At 33.3% G+C, this 23,452-nt stretch overlaps 1 protein-coding gene and 1 long non-coding RNA gene across 3 annotated transcripts in view; one reads left to right on the forward strand and one right to left on the reverse strand.

Moving 5' to 3' along the window:
- gabbr2 (gamma-aminobutyric acid (GABA) B receptor, 2) overlaps window positions 1-23,452 on the forward strand; it is a 378,525-nt gene that overhangs the window by 103,229 nt on the left and 251,844 nt on the right. The window lies entirely within an intron of this gene.
- Window positions 19,985-21,306, reverse strand: LOC137488536 (uncharacterized). Its single transcript, XR_011007609.1, has 3 exons — window positions 21,263-21,306; window positions 20,854-20,940; window positions 19,985-20,470 (listed from the first exon to the last, which is right to left on the reverse strand). It is a non-coding gene; the product is annotated as an uncharacterized lncRNA (long non-coding RNA).

The raw sequence follows: 23,452 nt of genomic DNA on the forward strand, positions 1-23,452 counted from the left end.
TAAACATGGAATACAAAACCAATTATGTGTTTTCATTTGGCCAAGATACGACTATTTGAAAATATGAGGGTTCACAAAATTCAAAAATTTAAAAAAATGAGTAAATTGCCTTTAAAGCTGAAGAAGAAAAGTTCTTAGCAATCCATATTACCAATTAAAAATTAAGTTTACATTAAGTTTACATTTGCAAATTTACAAAATACCTTCATGGAACATAATTTTTACTTAATATTATAATGATTTTTGGCATAACATATTTTTTAAATGGCCACTTACTGTATACCTGTGTAACATAAGACTCTTATTTTTCTAGACATACTTATTTAATAAAACTGTTTTGTTTACATTAACCAAAATTTGTTTGCTATGTTCACTGAGAAAGGGATAAAAATATTTATTTTTTAAAAGAAGATGTACTTATTTGTGCTGAGAACTGTAAATTTTTAGCTCGGCTGTCATAAAATTTAATCGATATGATTGTTGGATGACATAGGCATCATTTAATATGGTGCTTTTGGGCACTGCCATATTTTCCAGCTTTATTAAGCCATGCATCAACACTAATGCCAACTTTACACAACAAACTTACAACTAGTCTGTATCTGCATAAAGACACACTGGAACATAAAATCCAGACTAAAGACTACAGTAAGTTAATGCATTTATTCCACCTAGAAGCCACATCAACAGCCTCTGTTTAGACACCTTAAGATTCTGTACCTTCAGTTTTCATTTAATAGGGGTGTTTAATGAGAATAGGAAATGGTGTGTGGTTGATGGATTGTGTAATTATGTTTAATGAAAGCATCAGACGGTTCTGAGAGCCAAAAAAAAAAAAGACAGAAAAAAGCGAGAGCGGTTGTGTTTTCGCAGATGAAATTATACACACGTGTTGGAACCTCCAGCGATGTGCCAACACGCAAACAACCCTAGCGTAAACTTTTGACCTCAAGAGCTATTGAAATCTGTTAGGATGTCAGTTTCCACAGGCATTCTGCTCCTGCGCACTGTGTAATTAAATAGTGCTGAGCTTCCTTTGTGCTTCTCAAATCATCACTTGGCATTCAGTGGCTCTGAATGGCTCCTCTGTTATGAAGTGGCTTACATCAGTGCTTGCAATGTGCGGAGATATTAACATGACTCGAGTGCTTTGAATCAAATTGAATGTCACCCAGACTGTGAGAGAATGATTATTTTGAGCTGAGACATTCCTTTCTCCCTTAGCACTCCGATAATATAGTTCCCTCAGATGATAAACATCTTTTTTTATTATTATTATTGAAGGAACTAAAACTATAAACATTTTTCTGTTACGTGACTAATTGGGTGGTCTTATTGCTGTCTGGACTCACAGGTGCTGTTTGTGAAGTTAATATAATGTTGATGTAGGCCTCAATCTCGCTCTGATGAAGGTAACAACGCTCATAACATTGTAATAAAAGTGATTAGATGAGATTAAGCGTAATGCATGCATTGATATGCAATGCCAAGATGCAATTAGACGTTTAGTTGCTCAAGTAATGGCGAACCTCCCTTGATAGTGAGAAATGAGCGTACCTGCAGGAAAAAAAAAAACAATTACAAATGAGGTCTTGTTAATGTCTCGGATGCTTCATCTCAAATCGAGAGCAAACAGAAGCTTATTCTGACGTTTTTAAAAGAGACGGCAGCGCTAACAGGGTTTCCGTCTAAATATTTGTATGCAAATTTTAGGATATTGCATAAAAGTGATGAATGGAAGCTCTTGCAGTTTCTATTAACGCACATAAAGGGTTTGGTTGGTGTGTTTTTATTATACAAAATTACTGAAAATATTCCTTGATGCGCATCAAAAAGTCATGTAACTTTTCCTCAACAAGTAATTGAATAATTGGGCTCTGCGATTGGCTATTACTGTATATCCAGGCAGACATAAGACATCTGCCAAATTACCATCTGCTTATTGGATGACAGCAATGCTAACATATTTATTAGGACTGCACAATATATTGTTTCAGCATTGATATCGCAATGTGGTCATTCACTACAGTCACATCACAGGATATGCAATGTCGAGTCTGGATTATAATTGATCATTTGCATGTGTTTTTGAGGCCTGTGACTGTATGAGGATTTTAAAAGCATTTGTGCATAAGAAATTGTACCATTCTCTACTCTTTTAATTATTACATTTATTGAATTATTTATACAATGAAGACGACACAGTATTATTTTTACATTTGATTATTAAATTACTGTATCTGAATACTGATAGACTCCTCAGAAAACCAAAAAAACACTGTTTAATTAGTTTGTATCTTTTGCTTTATTGTATTCATCTGGGCTTGCTGATTGTTTATTATGTTTTAAGCAGAAGATTCCAATCTAAAATTATAAATTGGATGACATTGTATTTATATTGCAATATATATCGCGTAAAACAAAATATCTCAATGATTTTTAAAATATTGTGCAGCCCTAAATTAAGCATTATACTATACAGTTAACTATAAACTTATATACATAAAACTATATTTAAAAACATAGATGGCAAATAATATTATTTGAATGAAATATAAGCCCACTTAAGTGGACATTTCAGTGTTAAGTTAAATGCAATATTATATTATATTTAAAGTTAAATTCTAAAATACTTACAGACTTTCAGGGATGGGCAAACTTGATCCTGGAGGGCCAGTGTCCTGCATAGTTTTGCTTCATCCCTAATCAAACACACCTGCCTGTAGCTTTCTAGTGATCTTGAAGACACTGATTATATTGTTCAGGTGTGTTTGATTAGTGTTGGAGCAAAACTCTGCAGGATACCCTCCAGGATCAGACTGCCCATCCCTGGACTAAGTACACTCTCAGAAATAAAGGTACGCGAGCTGTCTCTCTGTTGGTACATTTTCAAAAGAAACACATATATACTTAAAGGGTCCATATTGGTTCCTCAAAAAGACATTTGGACCTAAACATTTTAATAGGTGCACTTTTGTTCTTTTTAGGTACTAATATGTACACTTGAGATATTAATGGACCCTTTAAGTACAAATTTGTACCTTTTGAAAAGATACCACCCCAGTGACTGCTTGCATACCTTTATTTCTGAGAGTGTATAGAGAACATTAAAAAGTACATTTAAATCATATTATTTTAATTATTCTTTAGTTTAATATAATTTGTGAAACATTGTTTATGCCATTTTCCAAACTAAAATATTAAATCTGATGTTATTACAAAATGTGTTACTGTATGTGTACTTAAGCATGCTAAAAGTACTTAATTGCAACTTTAGTATTACAAAGGATATGCAATTCTAAAAATATTTTGGGTGACACGGTCTCTCAGTGGTTAGCATTGTTACCTCACAGCAAGGATGTTGCTGGTTCTAGTCCCAGCTGGGCCAGTTGGCATTTCTTCAATTGTCAGACAAAAAAAGCAGACAGTAACACATTATCATTAATGTTACCTTAGATACACTTTTGTTACTAAACATGTAATTTACATGTAAATTATGTAATTTTCCTTTTTTTAATTTTTCCTCTTAAATGCAATATCAATATAAAATGACACATGGAGAGCTTTAAAATACTCTTCAAAATGTTACCTTAAAAAGATCAACGTCTAAGTGTATTTGATTATTGTATTTAGTCCACTTCAGATTAATGGGTGTGGGTGCTTACAGAAAAATATCTATTTTCCATCAAGCAATATTATCAGTCTATTTTTCTACTGTGAATGGCTGTGGTTTTAGCTATTTTTGTCTTACTAGCTTGCATAACATAAACACATTCAAAAATACCAACATAGGCTTATTCTAAAAACGTAGCCCTATATACATTTCTGGAGATCACGAATTATGTAGCCAGAGCTATAGCTGCTTTTCATCTTTAAAATGAATTCTACCTGGCAGTATGACGCTGTTCCTTTTCGTGATTACCAGCTGACTGCTTACATCCGTATGGACAGCTTTTCTGTTGTTACCAGTTTGTCAAGTAACTCGCCATGTATGTTGGTGGATTTGATACACAGAGAGGAGTTGACCGCCAAGAAAGGGTTTGAGTTCAGTGAAGCTTTTGCTTTTGAAAACACTGTTGGTTGGGTTTAGGGAAGGAGGAGGGTGGGTCAATCAATCGGTAAGTCAGTTAACCCGTCAACAGCACCCTCTGGTGGATTTACGCGAGAACAGCAGGCGCGAATAGCACTCATGAAAGAAATTTGAGATCTCAAAAAGTGTACACAACAGCCTGTGATGGATTTTGCGAAAACAAACACTGCAAAGAACATGCTTTCTCAGACGTATTTGGTGGTCTCCATACATTTATATAGCAGTACGTTTTCAGAAAAAGCCTGGAAAGAAAAATACAAGTCTACTTAAGTGGGTCAAAAAAGCAACAATTTTAAACTACATCAACTAAAAGCAAGTTAAACTAACTGCAACTATTATACAATTAAGTATTTTAGTTGAAATTACATCAGACTTCAAACAGAGCACTTTATATAAAATGACTTTTAAATATACTTGAAAAACTTCTCATTTGTCACTGTAGTTTGAATTAAGGCAGCTATTTTGTTGATGGAGGGTTTCTCATAGGAAATCGTATAAAGAAAACATGGAGTAAGTTGCTGCTTTCAAAACTGTCACAATTTTGAGTTGTGGCTAAGTGATTAGCATAAGTACTGATATGCAAGTCTAAAACTAGCATTTAATCTTCGCCTTTTCTCCTCATCCAGTCCTATTAAATAATAATAAGTCTAAAAATTAAGTAAAAGAGCAGAGCTAACGTCTGTCACTAGCACTTGCTTGATATGCTAGTCTGCTACATTCGTCATGCTTACGTCGTGATACCCAGTGCCATCACAGCCTTAAAATTAGGGCAGGAGAAGTATAAATAGACAGCTTTTTCTCTGATTTTGAGATGTTTACAGGGGCGTCTCCTCTTGCGCTCACATTCTTCTTGGTATTGTTGAGATGCTAGCAGTATGTCTTTGAGCCTGTCAGCCTCTCATCTGCTCCCAGCCGAGCGTGTGCCAGATCCAGACTGCTGTCGACGTGCTTCAGCAGATGCCGTCTTCCTCTTTGACGTCAACTACAGGAGTGAGAAGAACAGCCAACTCCCAGAGCTGTTTACATGAGGCCGCTTCACACACTGACAGAGAGAGGTTAGCACACAATGCTAACACTAGGCCAACAGCTAGAGATGAGCAGAGGTCATGTCGAGAGGACTGATTCATATAGCTGTTTGAACATTTGGTGTTTTGTTAACTTAAAAAAAATGTATTATGTAGCATAAAAATTTATGTGTATCCCAAAGTTAGAGTGAAAAAGATTACATTTGTTAGCAGCATAGTGTAGGGAGAGTTATTTATAATTCTAATTATTAGAAATTTAATAAAAAGCACATATATAACTGTATATATATGTACACTATCTGTCAAAAGATTGGGGTCAGTAGGATTTTTAAATGTTTTAAAATAAGCTTATCCCGCTCACGAGGGGCGTTACTAGACATAAAGCCTGACAAGGGCACAGCTCCCCCTCAAAAAAAAAAAAAAAAAAAAAGTACAAAAATAAATAGAATTATTAAGTCTTACCTTCCTGACTTATCATCCCTCCTTTTTGCTTCATGCAAAAAATCTATCAGGAGCTATGCTTAGTCTAAATAAGATCACCATCATATTATTTAAACGTAGTTTTTTCGACTTGCAAATCTCACTGTGTGCCGACATCTCCACATACTGTAAAAGACTGTTACGCCTGCTTCACAACACATAAGCGGCATGTAAGCAGCACAGCATTGATTCGGTTGCGCATAGAGAATAGCATCTTTATTATGGGATTACCACTATAAATAAATACCCTTGCATATAAAGTAAATCATATCGTAAAGCATTTACTGGGCACTGGTGACTTTTACTGGGGCATGTGCCCCAGTAAATAGGGTCTGCGATGCCCCTGCTGCTTACCAAGGCTGCATGTATTTCAGCAAAAATGAACTGTCATTGCACTGTTCAAAAGAAATTTATGATTTAAATTAAATATTTATTCCAGTGATTTTGAATATTTCATTACTCCAGTCTACAGAGTCATATGATCCTTTAGAAATCACTATAATATTAATATTAATATTAATATTAATATTAATATTAATATTAATATTAATATTAATATTAATATTAATATTTATATTAATATTAATATTAATATTAATGGTAATGGTAATGGTAATAGTAATAAAAGCAATAATTACTGGAGTAATACTTTCATTTCTTATAGTAAATATTTAACAATTTAAACATTTTATTTACTTTTAATAAATGCCGCTTAATGAGCAGAATAATGTTTGCTTTTCTTAAAAAAAGAAAAAAATCTATATATAAATAAATAAATATGTACGTGTATATATATATATATTTAATTAAATTAATTTATATTTTTCATTAATCATAAAAATATATAAAGAATTATTATATCATTTTTAAATTTCCTTTTAATACATTCAATCTTTTTTCCTTTCTTTTTTAATCCAGACCCACACTTTCAGATTCAATTTTTCATTATTATTCTACAACTATTATAATTATTATTGGTATTATTATTATTATTAGAGATTTTTTATCTTTTTAGATACACGCACCTCTCAAAAAATGTAACGTTGCAACAACGCGTAGTGCAAGCTCTGTGATTGGTCGGCTTGATAGCGCTGACTAATGTGGACGGGGCCGAAAGCCGCGCGAGTCCGTTGGAGCGAGTGTTTTCAAGTGTAGAGTCCCTTGAAGCAGCTGCAGATAAAAAGTTTTGTTTTGTGTTTACCTTATAGTTAAAGTTGTTGCACGTCCGCCGGTTCCTGCCTCAAAATGAGCGAGTTTGAGCTACTTCTACATTAAGGTAACATTCAGAAAAAACAAAACACCAGCAAAGAAACTCGACACAGAGGAACGTAAACACCTCACTGCCTGCTAGTGTTTCAGAAGTGTCATTGCAGAGGAACACAAACAGTGCGCAGTAGTATAAATGCACGGCAACGCCCAAGGCATGCGCTGTGGATCAAGGTGATCACTCGACGCAGAAGTATAATCCATGCTTAAGACGTTTATCCACTTTGGATATAAATTTTTTCAATTAAAAACAACAATAATAATAATAATCTTACCAACCCTCAAAATTGGTACAGATTCACACATACGCTTATTAAATAATGGCTGTTAAATGGAAATAAAATCGATTTGACTCTCATATTTTTGACACAATCATTGGATCCAGCCCCCCAACCCCCCCCCCCCCCCCTAAAAAATCTGAAACTGATACAGTGGGTGACACAGTGGCTCAGTGGTTAGCACTGTCGCCTCACAGCAAGAAGGTCACTGGTTCAAGCTCTGGCTGGGTTGACCTTTCTGTGTGGAGTTTGCATGTTCTCCCTGTGTTCGCGTGGGTTTCCTTCGAGTGCTCCAGTTTCCCCTCACACTAAATTGGCCGTGGTGTATGTGTGTGGATGAGTGAGTGTAGATGTTTCCCATATGCTGGATAAGTTGGCAGTTCATTCTGTTGTGGTGACTCCTGATGAATAAAGCGATTAAGCCGAAGGAAAATGAATGAATGAATGAATGAATGATATAGCTTCTTTCTTTCTCTGAGCAACTTACAAAAATGTCACCTGCCTTTTTGCATGTGCCTGCAGCAGCAAATAAAAGAAGCTGGTAGATTTTGTTGAATAGCCTGAATTTCTCAGCTTCTCCGACCTTAATTAATTTAACTCGAAACAATGCAGGCAATGATCATGGGTCCATGTCAAACACGAAGCTGTGAGATTCCTGCTCTGATTGCGGAGCAATTCAGACATATATATATATATATATATATATATATATATATATATATATATATATATATATATATATATATATATATATGCACAGCTCTCACATTTATTTGGCTGTGGGTGTTGCAGTGATGGGTTTGTGGTTCCATCTGCCCTCACATTTATGTAACAACTGATACACAAGAAGCAACTCTCACACTTTCTGATGGTGACTCATGTCCCATGATGCCCCAGAATGCGGATTATTGAGAGGTTCACATTCTCTGGCCCCGCTCTTTTCTTCTTTCTTTAGAGACTCAAACCAAAATGTGTGAGAGGAGGAAACAGAATCAACCCCTCAAAAATATCCAAATAGATCTGTCAGTCAGGCATTAGATTAAAAATCTATTTGTTTATGCCAGGCAGACTTAAATTTACCTTAATTTATCTACCAGTGCTAAAGATCTAACAGTGCATAAAAAATGGAAATAAAATAAAATAAAATAGAAGAAAATAAAAAAAATTAAATGAAATTCAATTAAATGCATAAATTGAAGAAAATGTAATAAAATTCAATACACTTTGAATTACAATGCACTAAAATATAATAATAAAATAAAATAAATTAAAAAACATTAAATGAAATTTAAAAAAAATTACATAAAATTAAATAAAATCTAATAAAATTCAATACACTTCAATTAAAAATAAAATAAAATACAATAAGTTTACATAAATTTAATTATGTACACTTATTTAATTCAGTACACTTAAAAAATTAAATAAAATTAATGTAAATTAAATTAAAAATAAAAAAGCTATTACTAAAATTACATACAATTCAATACGATTTAAAAATATATAAAAAATATTAAAATTAAATAAAATTAAATAACATTAAATTTAAAATATATGAAATAGATTTTAAAATGTTCAGTTTAGTCATTTCCATCATTAATAAACATTCATTAATATTTACTGAAGATTTTCAGGATTTGCACGTCACTAAAACTTACAAAAAAGTATTAAATCCAATCATTATTTACTTTTTACTGCATGCAATTGTTTACCCTTAACTCATTTTCAGACATTTAATCTAATAATAATATGTATAATAATAATGCAATTGGTTTTAATTTCTTATTAATTTCATTATAATTTACAAAACATTGGTATTATAGTACTACTACTAGTACTACTAATTTTAATAATGATAATAATAATAGTAATAATAATAGTAATAATAATACATAAAAAGTATTTAATATAATTATATGAAATATAAATAGGGCGAAGCAGTGGCACAGTAGGTAGTGCTGTCGCCTCACAGCAAGAAGGTCGCTGGGTCGCTAGTTCGAGCCTTGGCTCAGTTGGCGTTTCTGGTGGGGCGGAGTTTGCATGTTCTCCCTGCGTTCGCGTGGGTTTCCTCAGGGTGCTCCGATTTACCGCACAGTCCAAAGACATGTGGTACAGGTGAATTGGGTAGGCTAAATTGTTTGTAGTGTATGAGTGTGTGTGTGAATGTGTGTGTGTGGATGTTTCCCAGAGATGAGTTGCGGCTGGAAGGGCATAGCCTGTGTAAAAACTAGCTGGATAAGTTGGCAGTTCATTCCGCTGTGGCGACCCCAGATTATTAACGGGACTAAGCCGACAAGAAAATGAATGAATGAATGAATGAATGAAAATATAAATAATATAACATTAAACAGTATTGTTGTTCAAAAAATATTGTGTCCCAGACATTTGATTGTAAATAAAATACAACGACAACAACAACAACAACTACTACTACAACTTCTACTACTGCTACTACTACTAGTGCTATTACTACTACTACTACTACTAGTGGTAGTAGTAGTACATAATAATACATAATAACATAATTGATAGATCTGAAATGTGTGGGTATATAAAAGTAAAAAAGAAAACATGAAAAACAATTAAAACCTCTACATAAATGATATGCACAGCAGTTGCAGAATGTACTAATGATGGCCTGGGAAAGTGCCCGGGGTTGAAGAAAACATAGATGTTGTACGTGCCGCTCTTCATTATTTAATGAATGGAGGATTTGGCATGTGGCTGGAGATCTTTGCCAGCTAGTCTTGGAAGTGGTCTGCTCCAAAAGTGGACCGCCTTTGTCGATCAATTAGCTGTTAGTGGTGAATATTTCATTATCTGCGAGTTATATGCCCATTATAGATTGTGTGTGCCAAAAAGGGTTTTTATAGCGCCATAAACCTTTCAAAGTATAATGTGTTGCGTCCCGCTCCCCTGTTTTTAGAGAAATAATGCTTTCTTATAATTTACCATCACAGATGTCGATTTCTCTGCTGGACTAAAACTAAACATGGATCTAACAAATGGCTAGCTGAGAGACAAAAAGTTTGATGTCTCTTTAACTATGATGTACTCATTTTTTCAGTGAATATAAAACCAGTAAAATGCAAGAAATGCACTTTAGGAATTGTGTAAGAGCTACTGTACAAAAAATAGTCTATTTGATTTTCATTATTTTTGATCATTTCCTCATACATCTTAACATTTTATTATAAAAAAACTGCCTCTATATTTATAATCTTTTTACATGTAAACCCATTTAACAAAGATTTTATAATATCAAAAGTATTAAGATTGCCTTTACGAATAAAATTATTTATTTTATTCAAAGATCAGGCATATTCAACATACTAATCATGCGGAGTTGAAATGAAATCAGATGAAAAAACTGTAGTATTGAGGGCTTGAGGATGATTAGCATCCATCATGGAGAAATTACTGATCCAAGTACTGTTTCTCTGGGTGCATTTTTTTGCAGAAATTTGTATGCCACTGGGTCTTTGCAAGAATCAGTTTTGTGTTCTTGACTCATTGATAACCATGGTATCATTTGCCCTGGATACAGGTCGGATCTAAGATTATGTGAATATCACAAAACAATTTTTTTTTTAATCAAAGAATTGCATAAAGTCATGTGTGCAACATAAGTGCTGGTCTCTATAATAGAATGATAATATAAAGCTAAAGATTAAAAAAAAAAACTTTTTGTTTAAGAAAAATGGAAAATACAACGGTAACCTTTGGACACAATTAACTCTTTGGATTTTTGGAATTTATTTAGTTTGGATATTCAAGGTAGCATTTATTGTTTTATTCTGGTATTTATAAAGCTCTGTGAATGATGGTTTTAAATGGAAAATGTTGTCCAATAACAGTGCAACAACACTGTTCAAACACAAGTAATAGCTGATATGCAATTAATATTTTTCAAGGTTTTTGTTTTGTTTATAGCCCAAATGTCTAAAATTGTTGTCTTGTTTTAGAAATAATGTCAAATTTAAGGGCAAAAAATATTATAAAAAAGGGTATGATTTTCTACATTTAAACTCATCTAACAAACATTTTAGAACATCCAAATTATCAAACATGTCACATATTTAAAAATGTCTTGTTTTCAGAAATAATATGTAATTTAGAGCAATAATATGTAATTTAAAAGCAAAATAAAAAAAATTATAATTATGAAATTATTATGATTTTCTACATTTAAACTAATTTAACAAATATTTCATATAAAAATTAAAAAATAAAATGAGCAAAATGTTCTCATTTCAAAGGGAAAATTATTTTGATTATCAAGATTATTTTGCTTGCTCCATTGGCAGATTACTTTGCTCGTTTTATGGAAAAACTTCATTAATTTTGACATTATTTTTGAAAACAATAGTATGTTTTGCATGTCTAAAATGCTTCTTGGTTTAATAATTTTTTAGCTATATTTGCACTAGAAGCAAAACACAACACTTTTTTTTTGCAGTGATGTCAGCAAATCAAAACATTGGCCATTTACTGACCAGCTTTATAGGACACACCTCTTAAAAATAAGCCTTTTCACAAAAAAAGCTTTAAAAAAGGGTTGAAAATAGTAGTTTTTCTGCATATATATTTGTTTAAAAATATTTGCTTGGTGTAAAATACTGCTAACATTATAAATTAACGTAAAAAAAAAAATAAAAAATCCATGTCATAACCTCTTTAATATCAGGAGTAAACAGAAGCCTGTGTTTAGAGTGAACATGCTTTAATAGACAACAGCTTTGTATTTCCTTAATCACAAGAGGCCCGTGTGCAGCACTGAGCAATATCCACTGTGATCAAATGCGGAGCAGGAAGAATTATGAACAACCATGCAGATCATTCATGGACGTTGTAGAGCATCCGTTGTTCTGTTCGCACTCGGCTGATAAGCTCAGAACAAGAAATTGTTCCTGTTCTCTTTCTCTCTTCCTTTCTTTTTGCACCACCGTTGTTTCATTCTTTTGGAAAAGTAAAGCTGGTTTTGCTGCAATTCCTCAGAGTGCCATAGTAAACTCCTAAATAAAACATGTGCTGCTGCTGTGTGCTGCTCAACTAACGTCAAAGCCTTTCTTGTACCCTATCCATTTTTCATGGGCTCCAAGTTGAAGTTAAAAAAATATGAAAATCACAGGTTAGGCTGTTTAGGGGGAGCTGAGGGGCATCTGATGAGCATGACCTAAATGAAGAACACAGTTTTTGAGTGTGGCACCAAAACTACTCCTGAAACACTTGCTAATCAAGCCGAGTCAAGCTCATGTTATTACCGGAGGTATAAAACTTAAAATAATTAATGAAATATAATAATAATATTAATAATAATAAAATAAAATATATATTTTTTAAAAGCTCACTTACAATTATTCATTTATTTTTCCTTCGGCTTAGTTCCTTTATTCATCAGGGGTCATCACAACAGGATGAACCACAACTGTTTTACACAGCCTATGCCCTTCCAGCTGCAACCCAGTACTGGGAATTATCCATACACACTCATACACTACGGGCAATTTAGTTTATCCAATTCACCTATACCACGTCTTTGGACTGTGGGGGTAAACGGAGCATCCAGAGGAAACTTGGATGAGAACATGCTTACTCCACACAGAAATGCCAACTGATCCAGACCAGATGGGACTTGAACCAGCGACGTCTTGTCGTGAGGCAGCAGTGCTTACCCCTGAGCCACTGTGCCACCATGAAGCTCACTTACAATGTGACAATATTAAGATTGTAATAAAATGTTAGGATGTAATGAACTCTTAAACAGAAGGGTAACACTGTATATTATTCTAAATTATATTATTTTGATTGACCATACATCAGGGCTGGACTGAAAAAAAATATCAGCCCCGGCATTTGGGCCAGAGCGGCTCACTACATATAATCAAATTGCTACCCAACTGTGCGTGCCCTTGAATATGTTTACCAAGTCCTATTCTATAAAAAGCTCAAAAGCCATATATAGGAAACAATGAGAGTTGACAAACTAAAAACTTAAAAAATATATATTTATTATTATAATAAGATTATAATCCACTCTTGAAGTCCCTTTTGTGTGTTTTGAGGGAGCCTATATTAAATAATGGACATAACAAAAACTGCCTGCTGATGTACACAGTTAATGTTGATTAACAAAATAAAATGTTTAACTCAACAATAAAATATCAAACATAGCTTAAAGATTGTATATAGTCAATCAAATGAACTTCAAATCAAATAAAATGAAAATTTGCGTTTAAAAAATGCAACAAATATTTGTTTGGGCCTACAAACTACAAAACTAAATGTAAAAAAAAAAAGATTTGTTTTGATTAAGTTGCACATTTTTTTATCATGTAAAAATATCATTATAACTATATTGTATAAATATTATTTTAGCTACAGTATATAGGCCTACATCATGCTGATCAAAAACAATATATTATGACATCATATGCGATTGTGGCCGAGTGCACATTAAAAGACATGAAGGATACTCCTCTCTGAACTTGAGAAGCATACAGTTCTTAAGGATCTACATAAATTGTAAATAAAGAGTTGCAAGTTAAGGAAACAGCATGGGAGGAAGTTGCCTGTGGTGCAGATGAAAAGTAAAAATAAAAAGTGTATTTATATAGATAGATAGGTACTATAACTAGATAGAATAGACAGGTATAGATCGATCTGTGCAACAGCTGCCGATTTGCTGTGCACTGCAGACGCAAAAGGCAAACGCCTGCACGCTGCTTCTGCTGTCCATACGCGCATGTGTGACTATCAAATATTGTGTGAAACAAGTGTGACTATCAAATATTTTGACAAATACACACCGACATTGCATGCTCACACAGAGCTCAAAATGGAAGTTTGTGATTGGGTCAGCCCAATGTCTATAAAGAAAAGAACCAATGGGCTGCAGATTATCTCACATAGGCCAGTCTAAAAGAAACATATTACTTTCAGAGCATCACAGATCACAACATCAACATTGGCAGAAAAAACGACAGGCTGCTAAGCGTTTTATGGGCTGATCAGACCCTAAAAAGATGATCAGCCTGCCCCCAAAAAGTTTGCCAGATGGCCAGTATATCCCTGCAATACATTTAAATATTAATATCAAATATTATAACTAAAATATTAGTATAATGCAAATTATTATAAATAATACCAAAAAACCTTGTGAACTATTGTGACATTTGTAAACATAATGGTAAAAAATATTGCTTATGAATTTTAATTAAAAAATTAATTAATTAAAAAAATGAAATATTTGCCAAATAAAAACAAAACTGCTAATGATACTTTTCAATTTTTGTGAAAACAATACAATAATAAATTAATAATAATCTAAAGGTTAGCATAAACGTTAAATAACTTGTAAAAGACACCATATTTGTTACCAAAATGGCCAAAAACCCTTATGAGAAAACCATTAAACACAAAAATTTCAATCACAATTTTATATGTTTTTATATTCTGAACTATTTAAGACTTTGTGAAACCAAAACGGCTACCTTTATTGTTGTTAAAGCTTGTGGATTGTGAATAAATCCCGAGTCGACAGTGTGATGCAACTCCTGGAAAATAGCAAGATCTTTTTTCAGCATTTTATGTAATCAGTAGATATGTTGTACTTGATCAATCTAGTCAAGCATGAACAAAACAGTAAGTTATAAATATTAAATGAGTGTTGAACTTGCCGACTCTTGGCTGTTTACACAAATGATGTCACTTCCTTTTTGTTGCATACATTTACAGTTGATGGGTTTAAGTGGTTATATGAATTTACCTTGTCAAACAAAAAAAAGTGTATATCGCCAATAGACACTAGACCTTTTTTGTACCAAGAATTCACTGAAATGCAGCTTCTTTCAGGCTGTTCGATTTAAATCACAAGGACGGAAAAGAGCCAATTAGTGTGTGACTTTACACCACACCAATCTCCTGTTCACAAACACAAGCATATTTTCTTCAGCGCCCCTGTATTGTACTCTCAGGAGTGGCCTTTGCTGATTTTCTACTGTATGTTTTGTTATTTCTGCATGTTAAATGAATCGATCTAACTGCTTAAACACTGTTGTTGACCCAACTTGCTGTTTTCTAACTTGTAATTTGTCGCTCACTAGTGAAATAAGGACTGAATGCATGTTTTCCAGGAACAGGACAGTAGAAAGTACACTTAGTTGGTTTAACGGTAAGCATACATGCTTAAGGCACATTTCACCCTGGACCTGTAACTAAAACACAATTGGTGTTTAGGATCCCATTGACTTTTATTGTGTGAAAATTCAAAGGGGCAGTGCCATGTCCTGCATTGGTTTTAATATGTTAAATTGTTCTCTGATGTCTAAATAGTGATTTATGGCTTCGGTAAGGTAAAAAAATCTCTAGAAATGATTTCATAAGCTAATTTATTGCTCCATAAAACCCTCAGAAGGTCCATGATTGACCATATTTGGTTCGTGTCGTGAATATTAAATGAGCTCCGCATGCAGCTATAACAGACACACTCATAACATGATGTACGCTGAACACGGATAAATATAAATATAATCAGAGTAACGTTAACCTGTTTTGCTCAACAGATTTGTTCTGAATAAAAAAATTATAACTAAACTTGACAAAAGAGAGTGATAGAGATGTATCGCATTGTATTTTGATGCCACAGTTAAAGAAAACACTGCCAGGAATTAATATCAACCTCTGCATACACTCAGTTGAGCTGAGTGATTTGACATGATTCAGCAGTCTACACATGCTTTGTTGAAACATACGCATCAAATTTCAAAATAAACACGATAAATGAACAAAAGATGTAACTAAATATACCTTATACCTCTTCAGAGTGGAGATGAATAAATGTGTAATCTGTAAATCTTGCATTTTGTGTCGTGAGGCGGGTTGTTGGTAGATCAGAAATGGTTGGAAGTTAACGAGAATTATTTTTATTATTTATTAAATTTCCAATTTAATGTATTTTATTAACGTCTACCACCACCCTAACCCTAAACCCAACCGTCACAGTACTGTACACAGTACATGTCTGGTGTTGTCGTTACCCATTAACGCACAGTAAACAATTTGGGGCTTGTGTTTTCAAAATAAAAGGCACACATACATAAAAAGTAAATATACGCTTAAAATAACCAAGGGAGGAAAATTATCAATGTATAACTAGAAAATGTTTACCTTTTCAAACGCATGCATATTAATGATTTCAGAGCTTTTTTATGATCTCAGAGCTGCACATGAGTCATGTTCTCTTGATGACATCAGCTGCTCATCAGGTCTGGATGAATGACCTAAAGTAGACATACATGCAAATGTGGAGGGCATGGCCAATGAGTCTCATCACAGTTTATTTTGTCCTCTGATTGTCTGTTGTCCACCGGGGTTGTACACTCTTGAAATTTACATGAGAACGAGAAAACAGTGGTGTCTGAGGCTCACAGTATGCCTATTTCCATATACTGATCTCTTATTATTGTACAATACCTTTTAGATATTTTCAGATTTTTGTTATAGGGCACCTTTAGGTAATGTTGCTGTTTGAGCAAGGGGAAGATCAGAACGATGATAAAAGTATAACAGTTACTCAGAAGGAACTTTTATTTCAGTTAGCAGTGCTTTTGAACTCCCTCCAACACTTTTTTTGTAGCGTGTTAGTGATCTAATTTACTGATAGACACCATTTCCCCCTCAACTGTTTAGATTCTTAAAAATAACCAACATAATATGAAGTTGTGTTTTTTGTGTGCTTTTAACACAACCTTGTTATATGTTTAACAGCTAGCATTAAAGATATTTGTTTAATACTCATATTAATAGTCAACTTTCTCTTTTCGTGTTTGGGTGTGTAAAAAAATGAATACACAGAGTTTAACCTGTCAAGTCTATTCAGATGTGTGGTTTGTTGTTGTTGGAGTGTCTAGTGCACAAGCTGTAAAGTTTCCGTCCACTTCTGGAACAGGGTTGGGGATCAGCAGCTTCCATTCATTTTCCTTTCCTTCATTTCCTTCATTTTCATTTTCTGGGCTTAGTCCCTGATGTCAGGGGTTACCACAGCAGAATGAACCACCAACTATTTCAGCATATGTTTTACGCAGCGGATGCCCTTCCATCTGCAACCCAATACTGGGAAACACCTAAACACACTCATTCACCAACACACAGTCATACACTACGGCAAATTTAGTTTTTTTAATTCACCTAAAGCGCATGTCTTTGGACCGTGGGGGAAATCGGAACACCCAGAGGAAACCCATACCAACACCGGGGAACATGCAAACTCCACACACAAATGCCAACTGGCTTAGCCAGAACTCGAACCAGCGGCCTTCTTGCTGTGAGGTGACAGTGCCAACCACTGATCCACCCTGCTGCCAATCAGCAGCTTATTTGCATTGAAAGAGACACATGAAAACAGCTTGTTATAGTTATAACCAAAAAGGGGCATTCATAGTATAGTATAATAAATGATGTGTGAGGTATTAAGACTTTAAAATTCATAGGACATATTCTGGGAACACCTGAGACTCATGCTACTTAACCGAGGCATAATGGGACCCTCATAAGTATCATCCTGAATTTGATTCTCATTGAATAGATTGTTTCCAGTGCTGTAGTCAAGACCAGCTCTTTTTGCTCATTCAGAGTTATAGGGATACTTCACCCAAAAATGACAATTTCCTCTCCATTCAGTCAAGCGGTTCTACACTTTCATGAATTTCTTTAGTCTGTTGAACCCAAAAAATATGTTTAGAAGGATGTGGAAAAAAGCAGTCATTGACATCCATAGTAAGAACTAAAATACTATGGAAGTCAACCACAGTTGTTTTTTATACATTCTTAAGGATATTGTGTTCAACAGAAGAGAGAAACTCAAATGTGGAGGATGAGTAAATGATGACAGAATTTTATTTCTTCAGTGAACTATCCCTTTTTAAGACCAAGACCAGTATGAATCCAGTAAAAGTTAACATATTTCTTTGTCTATGAGAGGAAAATATGGTTTGAATCACAAATGAAAACTAAGAAAAACCAAAAACAATGTCCAAAATGACCAAAAAAGCAAAAAAGGCATTGGCACCCATATATGAGTACAGCCCCCACAAATCTCTCATTTAAATTAACATTCTCTATAGGATGCTTTACAATATTATATTTGTGTAAATACATTATTTTAGTTGTACTAAAGCCAAAATCTGGAGCTACAAAATAACTTACAATAATGGTTCAAAAATTAGTATTCTAAATTTATGTGTTAGATAAAAATATTAAATAACATTTTAAAAAGTAGCAAAAAATCAAGAGAAGCAAAAAATATATACATTTTTTAAAAATGTTGTAGTTTGTAAATTTGCAATATTTTGCATGACTTTAAATGTATTATCTTTCTATTTCTGAAGTTGTTCTGTGAGTAAAATATTATTTTAATAAATATATCTGTTTAACAAATCTGTTTTGTTCAAATGCACCAATATACAGCTGAAGTCAGAATTATTAGCCCCCCTTTGAATTTGTTTTTCTTTTTTAAATATTTCCCAAATGATGTTAAACAGCAAGGAAATTTTCACAGTATGTCTGATAATATTTTTCTTCTAGAGAAAGTCTTATTTGTTTTATTTCAGCTAGAATAAAAGCAGTTTTTGACTTAAAAAAAAAAAAAAAACATTTTATGGTCAAATTATTAGCCCCTTGAAGCCTCATTTTTTCCGATAGTCTACAGAACACACCATCGTTATATTATAATTTGCCTAATTACCTTAACCTGCCTAGTTAACCTAATTAACCTAGATAAGCCTTTAAATGTCACTATAAACTATATAGAACTTGAAAAATATTTTGTCAAATATTATTTACTGTCATCATTGCAAAGATAAAATTAATCAGTTATTAGAAATTAGTTATTCAAACTATTATGTTTAGAAATGTGTTGGAATTGAAAAATCTTCTCTCCATTAAACTTAAAATGGGGAAAAGATAAACAGGGGGCTAATAATTCTGACTTGAACTGTATATTACCCATATTCACTAAGAAATGGATAAAATATTCATTTTCAAAATAGGGTGTACTCATTTATACTGAGCACTGTACATACATACACTGTTAGACATTTCAAAGGGTTTTTACAGTAACTTACTGGCAACACTGTTGCCAGTAAGTTACTGTATTTTAGATTTACAGTATACAACTGTAAATCCGTTTACAGCATGTTACTGTAGTGTCTGAAAATGGTTAACTACTGTAAAAACCTAAGTTAACAGTTAGCTACTGTAAACCTTTTAATTTTGTCCTAAATATTTTATAATATAATTTTATTAACATTATTTTAATACTATAGACCTAAAAAAGACACAATTACAAAATATTAACAAAATAAACACTCTTTATTTAAAACAAGCTTAAAAATGTGTAAAAACATTACATTTCAATCATTCAAAATATTTTATTTTAAGAAAAAAAAACATTGAAAATGACAAAGCACATTAACATACATGTACAAAACTAATTTAAGTGTCTGACCTGCATATTGTTGAGAAAAAAAAAACCCAATTGTACTCAGTACAACTGACATTAAACCAGACACAATTACAAAATATTCCATTCTTTAAAACATTAATAATGCTTAAAGCATTTAAGGAAAATGTGTGAAAATTACATTAAGCAATAAAATCAACACATTAAAAATAAATAAATCACACAAAGCACTAGAACATACATGTACAATAAAAATGTAAACTTCTGAATTGCATATTGTTGGAAAAAATAAATATTTGTAACTATTAGCCGACTCAGAAACAACCCAACTTTAAAATATTACTAGTTCTGGTGTCAAATGCTCAACAAGGTCTGAATTCACATGTTCAAATGCAATTCATCTTTATTTCTATTGCACTTTTACAATGTAGATCAATGATGTCAAAGCAGCTTAACATAGAAGTTCTTGTAAATTGAAGCTGCTTCAGTCCAGTTTTCAGAATTGAAGCAGTAAATGTCACTGCTGAAAGTCCAAACACTGAAGAGCAAATCCACCGATCCACCAATCGTAGCCAAGTGATCCAGTGGCGACAGTGGCATGGAACAAACTTCACCAACTGACGAAAGTGTAGAATAAAATCCCTTGAGAGATACCAGGCTCAGTTGGGCACGACCAGTTCTCCTCTAGCCAAACTTGTGCAAGGCCGCAGTCTAGGCACCGGAGGCTTGAAAGTTCACCAGCGGGTGGTCAGGCTGGCCCATTGGATCAATGCGGAAACTCATTGATCACGTGTGTCTTTTAGGATTCACTCCTCCATGACCACCACAGCATCTGGTCAGGATTTGGCCCAGTCCAGGATTATGAAGAACTCTGGATAAGGACAAACAGACTAACATAAGCATAGAAGAAGCTTGTTTAAAAAAAAAAATCATATACTGGTTAATTATTTTGAAGCATGACAGCTAGGTTGGGCTAGTTTTCAGCTGGTACTGAGCAACTGGCTCCTGCTCATAACCAGCTCACTACCATGTTTAAAAGATAACTAACCAGAATGTCCTGTTCATTTTTTTCCCTAACAAGGTTTTACAAAAACATTGTAGCATTTGTGATGGGTTGATTCACTGCAGGACAGATTAGACTATTTGTTTTATGTATTCCTAATAAACTAAAACTGACTGAATACTGATAAAACTATTGAGAGTGTCTCACCTAATCCAAGTTCTCAGTTAGCTGGTGAAAGAAGGATAACTCACTGTTGTTCATGGTTGTCATTCTCTTCAGTACTTCTCCTGCCTTCTTCTGGCTCACTCTGGTTGTTGCTGTGCATTTTGTTTCATCCTCTGGAATTATTTATACAAAAAATTGTATTATTTTATTTATTACAAAATATTTAGGCAACATGAAATGGGGAAAAAGACATTTAATACATAGACAAATGCATGTATCCCAATACTAATTATTGTATTTTGAAATGTCTGACCCTTGACAGACCTCAATCTGCTCAAAAATATTATAAACAAAGATGAAAAAAAAAACCTACTAAATGGTTTAATAAAAAAGGGAAAACAATTTTTTTATTTAGCTAGCAACTAAACATGTGACACATTTTGTATTAAAAGTAACGTTAATATATTGAGAAACAAATAGATGTACAGTACTTACTGTTGTATGAGGTCCAGTTTGCACAGGCAGGCACCCAGTATTCTATATTGAGACCATAAAAAGGCCAAAAATACAGATAAGAATACCATGCTACAATCCACAACCTCCACACAACTTTTTTTTATTTGTTTACCTTGGTTGCTTACTGGTCTTGCTTATTTTTTAAGCATAAGGCTGTGCTGATCAAGATGTTCCTCTGAAATGCTGTTTGTTTCTTCAGACAAAACCTGCTGCTGTGCCAGTGCCATATCTAAACAGAAAAAAATCTAATGGTAACAATTATGTTAAACCAAATGTCAAGAGTTGTGATAAAAAAATAATTAGCAAACAATAAATAGCAAAAAGGTGGTTATTAGCATAATGCATAGAGGTAAAATTGGTTTTATATTAGCAGATTCAGACTTCCCCCTTAATAATTTAATTTCATAAAAGTATTATTTGCAAACTCTAAATAGCGAAATCATTTTAGCAGCTAATGACTATCAAAGTACAACATGCTCACGGTCAAATAAACAGTGTTAATGTTGATTTCAAGTCATACTGGCATGCTAATTCTGATCGAATATTCAAAGTAACATGGTAAACAGTATAGAGTCTTCTAAATGAACGAATGTGCGAATATAAAACCAACTTTACCTCTATGCATATTGTAGATTTACGTTAACGTTCTTATAGGTTACGTCGCGATGTTATTTTCTCAAGCTAACGTTATAAGTTACTCTAAACCAGAGAAAAATAAGTTCACAACATCTAATATATATAGTATAAATCAATATAAGTTAAACGTTGCACGTTAAAATGAGTTTGAGTCCAATTCAGTATAAACTTAGCTCAGTTTAGCTAACAGTTAACATTACCATTTTAAGATCGCTTCAGCCAATGTTGCCGAGCAAACAAATGCTAATAGAGGTGCTCAAATCAATGTCGACTGTTGTCAGCACAGACAGACGCGCTTTTACCTGGATTATTTGTTGGTCTTTCATTCATATTCTTCTGGGGGAAAACACTCTCTGCCGGACCGTTGTCTCGTGCTAAGTGTCCTCCAAAACTGTCTGCATACCTCTGGTTCCCTCCTAAACCAAAACCCGCTGCAACACCGGTTCCTATGTAAATAAATAAAAAGATATGACGAGAACAATGGCTAATAGTCATAAACAGTCTTATTTAAAGTAATAGTAGTGTTAATGTAATAAATTAAATAAAGGTAACATCTTAATAGATGATATATTTCTCAAATGGGCGAAATAACGCCAAGCCAGAGAAAATAATAATAGCCAACTTTATACTTTACTTTGTTCTATTCTCGTCCACAAAACATTCTGTAAAATGAAACACCGCCTCAGCTTACCAGAGTAAAGTTTGTTAAATCTAGTATGTTCTTCAGGCACACTAATAAATTGTCCTCCAGAATTGCTCCAGGGTCCTCAGGCAAAATGTGGTGCAGAGTAGTCGAATCGCCGCAAGGTGGCGTTGAAGCAGTTGTGGAAAATACAGTATAATACACGAATTTTTACAAATACAGTACATCGCTGTATATGTTGTTCAACGTCACACTAAATTCCCATAATGCAACGGTAAATACAGTTATTTACCGTAAAAGGAATTTGCAGTATTACACTGGGTGAAATACAGTAAATAACTGTGTAATTTACAGAAATGTCTAACAGTGTACATATATATATATATATATATATATATATATATATATATATATATATATATATATATATAGTAATTATTAAATAACATATAGTGGATTTGATGGTGAAATAGTATAGTAAATTTGACACATCATCGTTTAAAAGGTTACTTTTACTTTACTTTAAAGGTTTTAAAGTAAATGCATTGTCAAATATATTTATTTATTTTATAAGCTCTGATTTTAAATTTGATTACTAAAATATGTTGACGGGGAAAACAGGCATAAAAATGACATAACGAATAACAGAAATATTCTAAATGTTAAAGATAAAAGCATATTCAAAACATTCGAATGCACTAAAACAGTGAACAAATGCTAAAATAACACTGTTTAGTATTTAGAATTGAGAACCAGTAACAAAATCTTAAAAGTAAAGCCTTGACTCCATATTTTTGTCTACTAATGGACTCTGTTTAGACTCTTATTTTGACCCTCTTATGATTTCAGCCTCCACTGAGCTGGTCTTAAATAAAACACTGCCCATTTCA

Source organism: Danio rerio, chromosome 19 (genome assembly GCF_049306965.1).
Source record: "Danio rerio strain Tuebingen ecotype United States chromosome 19, GRCz12tu, whole genome shotgun sequence".
In the NCBI taxonomy this organism is placed as follows: Eukaryota; Metazoa; Chordata; class Actinopteri; order Cypriniformes; family Danionidae; genus Danio; species Danio rerio.